This window comes from Haliotis asinina, chromosome 16 (assembly GCF_037392515.1).
Source record: "Haliotis asinina isolate JCU_RB_2024 chromosome 16, JCU_Hal_asi_v2, whole genome shotgun sequence".
Classification (NCBI taxonomy): Eukaryota; Metazoa; Mollusca; class Gastropoda; order Lepetellida; family Haliotidae; genus Haliotis; species Haliotis asinina.
The window spans coordinates 10,165,388-10,176,385 of record NC_090295.1 but is presented as its reverse complement, the minus strand read 5'-3'; positions in this window follow the sequence as shown (position 1 = coordinate 10,176,385).

The following is a 10,998-nucleotide window of genomic DNA, read 5'->3' as shown; positions in this document are numbered from 1 at the left end:
TGTTCGTTTTAGATAATATTTACATTAAATGCGTGTGTTCATATCAAAGGATGTTTATATCAAAGGAAATCGAAACAGATCAATTATCAATAAATCAAGATTTGTTTATAGAGCTAGTTTCTGTTTGTTCCACATCCAGCTAGGGAATGTTTCAGCTATAAAGCAGCTGTCTGTAAATAATCGAGTCTTGTCCAGACATCCGATGAGCAATAACATGAACATCAGTGTGTGCAGTTAGGATTGTATGACATTTGTCGACCGAGTCAGCAAGTCTGACCGTCCAATCCCGTTAGTCGCCTATTGTGACAAGTACTGGTTGTTGAAGATCAATTCTAGCCCGGATCTTCATGGTAGACATCAACATAAACATATTCATCAGCACATGTTTCGACTCGTAATTCTTGGATACTGACGTGGAAAGCGACTGTTCATAAAAGGAGTGGACATGTTGTTTGGAGTTTATCTACAAAATACATATGACTGATTCAAACATGACATTATTGCTCATTTACTGTAAAATCATCACTTTACAGATTTCCAAAACCTGATTATCCAGAAAGTGTTTGTAAAGCTACAGGGGACTGTAAAAGCCACTTGGTAAAATGCTCAGAGATTCGGCGCAGTTCAAAGATTTGGATTATTGTAGATAATGCAGCCAGTTTTGAAGGAAGATGTTTGAACCGGATGCAGCGATCCTTGGCAAAGGTGATAACTCTAGGGCGACTTGGCCTGAGCCTCTGTCAGTCCTTTCTAAAGTGGCTTAAAGCAACACATGTGGATTACCATTGATGGCATAGTCATACTACAGTCATAGACTTTAGCTCACTGTGATACACAATTCCATGATTTCACGTCGGCTACAGTTTAGCGTTTCACTACAAATGTGAGTGTAAGATTAATTCAACGTTACTTTTTTCAACTTTTGTTTGTCGTCGGCAACCAATCCCCACAAACAGCATTCAGCATGAACAGGTTTGAGTGAAATATCTTCCCAAAATTCAAATTGTTCCTTTGTCCATTTTCTTTTTAAGAGTACTTTTCATAAATCTGGGCATAAGATAGCACGAGGAAATATTATGAACAGTTCCCTTTCGCGTATGTCAACAATATCTTCCTGTGACCTAATCAAAATCACGACGGTGTGCACTGACCGCAGTGTTGGATTACAAAATACAAGCTAAACAAATGATCCCTCAGTGGAGTGATAACTGAAAGTAATACGATAATAGATAGCAGGAAAATCGTCCCATGAAGGTGAAGTGACGAGTGATGGTTTTCATTATCCTGATGACTTGATTTATTACCACGTGTCCAATCTGAGGCATGCTTGTTGTAAATTCAAGAGTAATCACACTGTACAAAGTATTGCGATGCTGTTTCATTCCAGCCTATCAACATCTCAGCTTAGCGATGGCTGTGATGCTGGTCCCTGATTAATATGAACATTGATATGCTCAGTGTCAAGTTACATGCAGGTACAAGATGACAACGGTAAATACATATTTCATCGCTGTCAAGCCTGTGTTAGCCTCAATGTTTGCTTGTTTCTGAATGCTGTACTCAGCGCAATCCACCTGTATGACAGCGTTCTATAGATGATCGAAATTGGACGTGACAGTCATCGACATTGCAAGCACCGATTTTTACAGTTTGGATCACATGAATCGGCCAAGTTAGGGTGTTTGACCCATTGGTCTGTTAGCCGCATTTTACCACAAGCAAGCGTTGATGTATTCTCAACGGATCTTCAAGTTTCAAGGCAATGAACACTTAGGAAATCTGCATTGCTCCATTTAAGAACGAATGCGTGAGTGAATTGGGTTTACTTCCAGCTTAGAGACGGCCTGACAGCCGTCTTCTATGGTGGCTGATAAAGGCGAGAAAGTGATCAGCCACCATACATATCAGCCACCGGTGAATGGACAATTCCCTTTCAGGACACTTTCCTTTCCTGACATTTCCCGACACCTGTTTTGTAACCAGTGGGGCAATTCCACACATCCATCACAAATAACGAACAAACACACGCTGAGACTGTATATATATTGTGTTAATATACTTAAGAAGTTATGTGTATAAATGATATAATCAGTTCCTTCAGTTTAATGAGTTAATTGTCATCAGTTCACTCAGTTTAATGAGTTCATTGTCAAATTGACTAACTTGAAATTTTCTTGGAATGGCGAATCATTTTCGCCAGGGACAACAGGAGCTGTTCTAAAGTTATTCGACTGTCAATGTAAGCTAGACACATGTTTTTCAACAAAATTGATGATCTCGTGTAGGTTTTCTCCCACGCTTTGCTGGAAACTGTCTTTCTGCATTTCGATGAAGAGCTGTGATGACGTTAGCGGCAACTTTCTGCAGACTCTTTGGCTCTCTTACTGACCTTATTGACCAACATACCCCTAGGATAACCCTAATGTACAGATTACTTAGTCCCATCACCCCTTACAAGTGAATACAGCCACCACAGTCTTCGACGTTTACCACCAGTCTTCGACGTTTGCGAGCAGTGCTGCCATCCCTGAATCAACGGGATGAGACTCCCACAATCATTGCTACAGAAGCCACAGCATGTGATGACCATTACACCTCTGCAACAACAACGCTGACTTTGATATTGTTCAAATATGGAATTTGCCATCGATATTGTCACGAAGCATGACGGTCAAGCAGATAATGGCGACAAAATAGAGTATTTATATAATCATTAGAAACATCTGCGCAATAAAACAGTCAAACTATATTCTTCATATTCACAGGAAGACTGCTCCAAGACCAGATCATAACACGAAGACTGTTGCCAAATAGTAACAGCAATAGGTATTCTGCTGCAACTGGAGGCACCAGTCACAAACATACGACGGCACAAACGAGGCAGGGAAAGCAGCTAATGTTTGAAGAGCAAAGTTGTTTCTGCTGATACAATTTAGTCCCTTGAAGGACTATTTTATGGCTTGACAACTATAACGTGAGGAAGAATATCCCTGGTCACTGTTATTTTTGTCAAAAAACCATGACTGCCCGCCCAGGAGGGCAGCACACATTCTGATAGGGTTATTATACACACATACGAGGCATTATACATCAATAAGGCATTGGGCTTTCCCATCATATTCTCGCGGGAAGGCTTGTGAAAAGAGATGTACAATGTCATGGGGGAGAAACGTCCAGACTGATTATTAATTAGTGGGAAGCCAGCGGTGAGGAATGTGAGTGAGTGAGTGAGTTAAAATTTATCGTCACATCGGCAGTATTTCAGCCATATCGTGACAAGGACGATTTATTATAAAAATACATAGAAATTAATGGCACACATTTAAAACTGTCACCGAAGGACAGTAAAACTAACTAGGACATCACAGAGAGGAATTTAAAACTAGTAAGCAGAACTAAAACGGTATAACTATTTTTTTGGGACAATACAATATAAAAATGGGCTATAGATTGCCAACAGCTGAAGGTAGATCACCACACTGGGGACCATGGGGACTTACAGTACCTTCGCTACCTGCATGGACCCCAGCTGGATTTACACCATCCCCTCAGCCGTTAGCAGTTTAGATACATCTAGCCATAATTATAAATACAGATATGCTACGATTAAAAATTGGAAAGTTGAAATTGACTGTGAATGATTGGGGACTTATGTACCCTCTCAGGAGGACAATAATTTTACAGTACTTTAACCCCCCTCGAGGGTACAGCCACTAACAATCTGAAGTACCAATTCAAACTTTCAATAATAAAATATGTAGCTATTTACAATTCATTTAACAAGTCTACTTCTTTTAAAAAAAACAATAATTAAATGAGAACTAATATTGTTAAAAAGATCCCTCATAGTTTGTGTTTTAAAATAATTATCCCTTGTGATGGAATATTCAACACAGTCAAGCAGGACATGCTTGACTGTGATTCGTTCATCACAAGGGATACAAAACGGAGGATCTTCACTTTTCAATAAATATCCATGAGTATATCTAGTGTGGCCAATGCGACATCGCCGCATGATGACCTCCTCAAATCTGGACTGACAATCCAAGTAGGTGTAACCGATGGAGGGTTTTATTGCATGTAACTTATTAATACCTACTAGGGTGTCCCACTTCTTCTGCATAAGATCACGGATATACGATCTGATGACAGCTTTGTAATCAGAGTAAGGAATACGAAGTGGTGTCACAGATTTGTTGAGTGCAGCCTTGGCAGCAAGATCCGCCATTGTATTCCCAGAAATGCCTACATGGCTGGGTAACCAACAAAGGACGATGTCGTATTGGCCAGTTGCAAGATTATTATACAATTCAATAATTTCAATTAAAAGTGGATGTTTACAAGATAAGTTTTTAATAGCCTGAAGGCAAGAAAGAGAGTCTGAATAGATTATATACTGTTTATGTTTAGGGTGTCTTTCAATATATTTAAGAGCTGTTAATATGGCGTTTGCTTCTGCTGTAAAAATAGAACTTTCATCTGGTATTCTAGAAGTGATTGTCCTGGATCCAATGACAGTGGCACAAGCCACTGCATCACCGTCCTTGGACCCATCAGTAAATAAGGATTTGTAAGTGCTATATTTAGTTTTTAGTTGATAATATTCTTGTTTATATTTTAAGTCATTAGTTTCTGATTTTTTATGTGCAGTTAATGTTAGGTCCACGTGTGGCCTAACCAATTGCCAAGGGGGAGAAGAAAAAAGACGGGAAGGCGTTATGTTGTCCAACTCAATGCCGGCAGCAGAAATAAATGGTTTAATTCTGTGGCCTAAAGGCGGAACAAGAGAAGTTTTTCTGTTGTACAGTTCCTCAAAAAGGGGATTAAAGATGCAGTTATAGGCAGGGTTTGACTGAATTTTGTCACGTACTGTAAGGCTAATTTTATACGGCGTTGATCAAGGGATGGCTCATCAGCCTCGACGTAGAGGCTCTCAATGGGTGACGTGCGAAAGGAGCCAAGACAAAGTCTTAGACCTTGATGATGGACTGAATCTAAAAGTTTAAGGTTACTTTTGCAGGCTCCACCATATACAATTGAGCCATAGTCAAGTTTAGAGCGGACGAGTGATCTATATAAGTGAAGGAGAGTAGTCTGATCCCCTCCCCACTTTGAACTGGAAACAACCTTTAACAAATCGAGGGCCTTGAGTCATTTAGCTTTAAGAGATTTAATATGTGGCAGAAATGTTAAATGGGAATCAAAAATTAAACCCAAGAACTTGGCCTCCTTTACCACCTTAATGGGAGAGCCATTTAAGGTTAGCTCTGGGTCCTTATGAGGTTTATATTTTCTACAGAAGTGTATACAATTAGTTTTGGATTTAGAAAATTTAAATCCGTTTTCAAGACACCATTTATTTATTCTATTTAAACATAACTGCAGTTGTCGTTCAATTGTATGCATATTTTTACCACGACAAGCTAAGAAATATTAAAATCATCCACAAAGAGTGATCCATCAATTGAATCATTTAAAACCTTAGATAAACTGTTGATTTTAATGCTAAATAAAGTGACGGATAAAAGACTGCCTTGTGGAACACCCTGATCCTGATTATAATGATCAGACAGGGTAGAACCCACGCGGACTTGAAACTGTCTGTCATTTAAAAAGTTGGAAATGAATTGAGGCAAACGACCTCGTAAACCGAAGTCATGTAAATCTCTTAAAATGCCATATTTCCACGTAGTGTCATATGCCTTCTCAAGATAAAAAAAGACAGACACAGCGTGTTGTTTATTAATTAGTGCGTTTTTAACAAATGATTCCAAACGCACGAGGTGATCGACAGTACTTCTGTTTTTACGGAAACCACATTGTATATCTGTGATAAGGTTATTTATTTCCAAGTACCAGACAAGTCGATTATTTCTCATGCGTTCCATGGTTTTGCAAACACAGCTAGTTAGTGAAATGGGCCTATAATTGGAAGGATCCGTATGATCACGTCCTGGTTTAGGAATTGGAACAATTATAGCATCACGCCATAAGGACGGAAACTTCCCAGAAGTCCAAATATTATCAAAAATATCTAAAAGGGTCTCTAAACAGGATTCTGGTAAGTGCTTCAGAAGTTGATAATGTATGTTATCAGCTCCTGTAGCAGTATCATGAGCCTGGTCAAGTGCAGTATGAAGCTCATGTATGGAAAAAGTTTCGTTGTAATCTTCCCCATTATCTGAACTGAAATTTATAGCCTTCTTTTCTTGCTGATTTTGGTATTGTTGGAATTCAGGTACATAATTAGAAGAAGAATGTTTGGCCAACGTCTCACCAAGTTTATTTGCAATATCAGATTTATTAGTCAATAACTGGTTTCCGTCTTTAAGATGGTGGATGCTACATTTGGATCCCTTACCCTTAATTTTCTGGATCATATTCCACACCTTTGATATCGGAGTACGTGAATTAAGTTTGGAGACATAATTTCGCCAAGACTGGCGTTTGCTTTGCTTGAAACTACGTCTTGCTTTAGCATTTAAAATTTTAAATTTGTCTAAATTGTGGACCATAGGATGGCGACGGAAATAATGTTCAGCTTTCTTCCGTGCCTTCCTAGCCTGTTTGCAACCATTGTTGAACCATGGTTTTCGGATGTGAGGAACTGCAGAGGACTTAGGAATAAATTCGTCAACTATGCTCTTTAGTTCATCTGAAAAGCATTTTATGGCATCAGGAATATCATGAAAAAGTTCAGGTTTGAGTTTAGCAGTACAAATAGCTTCATATAAAGACCAGTTAGCCTTTTTAAAATTCCATCTTGACGAAGGAGGAATATCAGATGGATTTACAGGATTTAAGATTGTTGGGAAGTGGTCACTTCCACAGAGGTCGTCGTGGACAGACCATTCAAATTCAGTCAGTAGGTTAGAGTCAGTAATAGACAAGTCAAGAGCTGAATATGATCCTGTGCCAGGATGTAAATATGTATGTGAACCATCATTATAAATGCATAAATCGTTATTCGAGATGAAATCCTCAAGCAATTTACCTTTGGTGTTAGTATTAGTACTACCCCAGAGTGGGTTGTGGCCATTTAAATCCCCCATGATTAAACAAGGTTTAGGTAATTGATCATAAAGAGCTTGAAGATCAGACAGTTGACAAGGTGATGTTGGCGGTATGTACAAAGAGCATAGAGTAAAAGCAACCTGTAATGTAAGTCGTACTGCAATGACTTGGAGATTTGTTTTAAGGGGTACTGTGCTATGAATAACATTGTTTCTCACCAGGATAGATGCTCCACCAGAAGCCTTATCCCCTCGAGGAGAAAAACAGTGGTATGTATTAAATTGACGGAGATCAAAATTATCTGTCTGTTTCACATGGGTTTCCTGTAAGCACAACGCTGACGGTTTAAAATCTTGGACTAGTAATTGTAATTCAGTCAAATTGGTTTTAAGTCCTCTACAGTTCCATTGTATGATAGGCGAGGATATCATGTCTTCGGAGGATGGACGGGTGATCTACCCCTCAACTTCCTTGATTGAGACAAGCTATGTGTCCTACCATGGCTATGGTCGGACACGTCCATGTCCTCAAGGGATCCAAACTTGTTAAAGAGTTTAACAGGATTATCCGCTCCCTTTGGAGCTCTGCCACTGTGACACTTTTTGATAGTTTCAGTGGACGGGTTGTGTTTGTTTTGTGCAGTTTGTTTCACATTTTTGTCTGATTTGGCTCGTTGATCTGACTTTGATGATTGTTTCTGTGATGTAGTTGGGTCCGTATTACAAGATACCATGTCCGTTTGTAAAGAAGACATCGTTTGTGAACTTGAATTCTGTTTTTGGACTTCGGCAGGTAATAAAGTAGGTGCTGATGTCCTTGTCCAAGTGTAGTCAGTTTGACAACTGACAGAGTTACATGAAAAATGTTTAGATTGGTATCCCTGAAGAGAAGCGGAAACTGTGGCGGAATAAGTCTGACCAGGCTGTTCTTGTGCAAGCACAATCTTCTTTGCTTCAGAAAATGTAATCTTCTGTTCATGTTTTACTCTGGAAATTTAGACTGCAGTCCTTAGAAGATGATGGATGGTTACCAGAACAGTTGACACAAACAGGGCTTTTGTTACACAGATTACCATCTTCGCAGTTTCCGGCACAACGATGACACGCTGGTGGATTATGGCATGACTTGGAGCCATGACCATACTTTTGGCATTTGTAACACCTCAAGGGGTTAGAAATGAACGTCTCAACCCTGAGGTGAAAGTAACCAGCCTTCAGTGATTTGGGATGGTTTGGAACGCAAAATGTCAACAGATAAGTGTTTGTTTTAATGATTTCATTATTCTTTCTGACAGTGAAACGTTTAACATCTGTCACCCCTTGGGCATGTAATTCTGTCACTATGTCAGTTTCTGTCATGTCCGAAAGGCAATGTCCAGCATCACGGACAATGCCTTTACTGGTGTTTAATGTCCTGTGTGGAGAGACCGTCACAGGGACATTTGCAAGTGACTTGGTCGAGAGCAGAATTTTGGATTGTATCTGTTTTTTGCATTTGATAAGTAAAGAACCGGAACGTAGTTTTGTAACTCCTTGTACTTCGCCTGCTAAACCTTCAATGCCCTTCGCAATAGCAAAGGGATTAAGTTTCAGAGGTCCATTATCCACTGAAGACATGACAAGGAAACGAGACCAATTGTCATGGTTGATTAAAACTGTTGGAGCCTCATCGTCCGAAGAGAGTGAATCATCAGACTCATGCGATCGTTTTTTAAGTGGGGGTGCCATGATCATAATGGATATAATTCACCCTCCTAGCTCCCCACCCACCACGGAGTGTCAACAAGGACGATGTCACATGTCTGTGGATCTCCAACAGACGACACCAGGGATACCAGGAGGGTATACTCAAGTAGGAAAAATCTTGAAAAGATCAATCCTACCAGATTGGCCCATGAGCCATCGCCTTCTGGGCATTTAGACTCTAGGTAAATTAAAGAAGATATATGTCAAATCGAGTGGGGTGTTTGAGAAACCAAAACAGCCAAGGCCTAAATTTAACAATACGGTTTAAAAATATATGTTGTGCAAATACAGATAATGCACAGGGCTCGACATGACCAGCCGATTGGTTGAACCGGGCCCATTCAACCACCCGTCTAGGTGAAGTAAGGGTCAAAGGAGTGTGTTGAGCAAAGGGAACACGATTACAGGCTCCCAATGCCCTCAACCCCCAGACTCCCGTCCTCCACCGACACAGGGCCGCAACCCACGACAAACGGGTTGGTGAACCAAATATCCCCCCGGGTCCACAACGAGGGTGTCGGCGAGCTCTTGGCGTTACCCAGCACCCACCACGTGGAGGTGGCTCGCCACGGGTGCCGTGAGGAATGTGAGTTAGGTAGGTTGATGAGAAGCCAAAGAGGGTTGTGTGGATTTAATATTTGTGGATTAGGTGGTTGTAAGCTGATGGGATGTAATAACTTTGATCTTTGTTAGTAGAGGGATGAAAAAGGTCATTGGTGCTATTTCAGCCAATTTCCGATGAGTTTAATCATGTTTGTTGTTTGTTGTACGATATTAAAGTGAAATTAAGATACTGGAAACAAATAAAGGAAACACATGAAAGCAAAGTGTTCCTATATTCTTTCCAGATTTCTTTGCATGCTGTGTTCTTTCAGAGACCCGTCAAGGACCCGTGGTAGAATTGGCCCTCAGCAACCCATGTTTGTCATAAAAGGCGACTATGCTTGTCGTAAGAGGCGACTAACTGAATCGGGTGGTCAAGCTCGTTGACTTGGTTGACACATGTCATTGGTGCCAACTGCGCAGATCGATACTCATGTTGTTAATCACTGGATTGTCTGGTCCAGACTCGAATATTTACAGACATATGGCGGCGTAAAACCAAATTACTCACTCACTCATGTTTTTTCATATGTTCCTTTATTTCTTTTCATGAATAATAAACTTCCGAAAACTCAGTCTCGTTTAACACAGTCTCCCAATCCTTGGGACCATCAAATATTGAAAGTCAGTGTCAAAATTCCCCATCATGACGAAATTCTTAACAAATTCTCTCTTACTGTGAATACAAGCAAATCAGTAAAGATACATGAATGAATGACAGTTTTAGTTTCGACATCAAGCGTTCGAGGTATCCGTATTGTTATTATACATTATCCCTATCATTCGAGTTATCCGAATTTGGAAACAGCAGAGAAGCCTACTTAGAATTAGTCGTATCTTGACCGACAAGCTGAGTGAGTGAATGAGTGAGTGAGTTTAGTTTTACGCCGCACTCAGCAATATTCCAGCCATATGGCGGCGGTCTGTAAATAATTGAGTCTGGACCAGAGAATCCAGTGATCAACAACATGAGCATCGATCTGTGCAGTTGGGAACCGATGGCATGTGTCAACCAAGTCAGTGAGTCTGACAACCCGATCCCGTTAGTCGCCTCTTACGACAAGCTGAGTCGCTGTCTCCCACATGGCTGCTGATCTCTCTGTGGCTCTTGCGGTAGTTTCTTTGCGCATGTGCCCAATTAGAGCGTGACGCTCAGTGGCTGTCGTGGCTATTTTTGATGCGCCAGGAAGAGACTGGCTTTGGAAAACGGAAAGACTTTGTCTATTTCTTAATACGTTCCCCAACACATTAAGAGTAATATGGTGATTGACACACACCGGAAATGATCGAAATGAAGGCGGATGGGATTGAGTTATGGCGGTGACGTGTTTTACTAGGGTAATGTATCTCTGCTGAAAGCAGATCTACGTCTTTTCTTGTTCACCATACAGGTATCTTACAATACAAAAACTGTACTCATTTCCATTGCTTACAGATTGAAAATGCTTTAGTATGATTTAGCATGAGATTAAAGAAAACAAGGTCAGCATGACGCTACGTTTGCGCATGCATTTGTCCCAAACATTTCCACATATGGTGGTGTTAAACCCGTGTGGAACCGATTCTTTAACAAATTCAAGCCTAAATTCTGTAAACACGTTTTAAACATTTTAATCAGCCAATAAGATTCTTACTT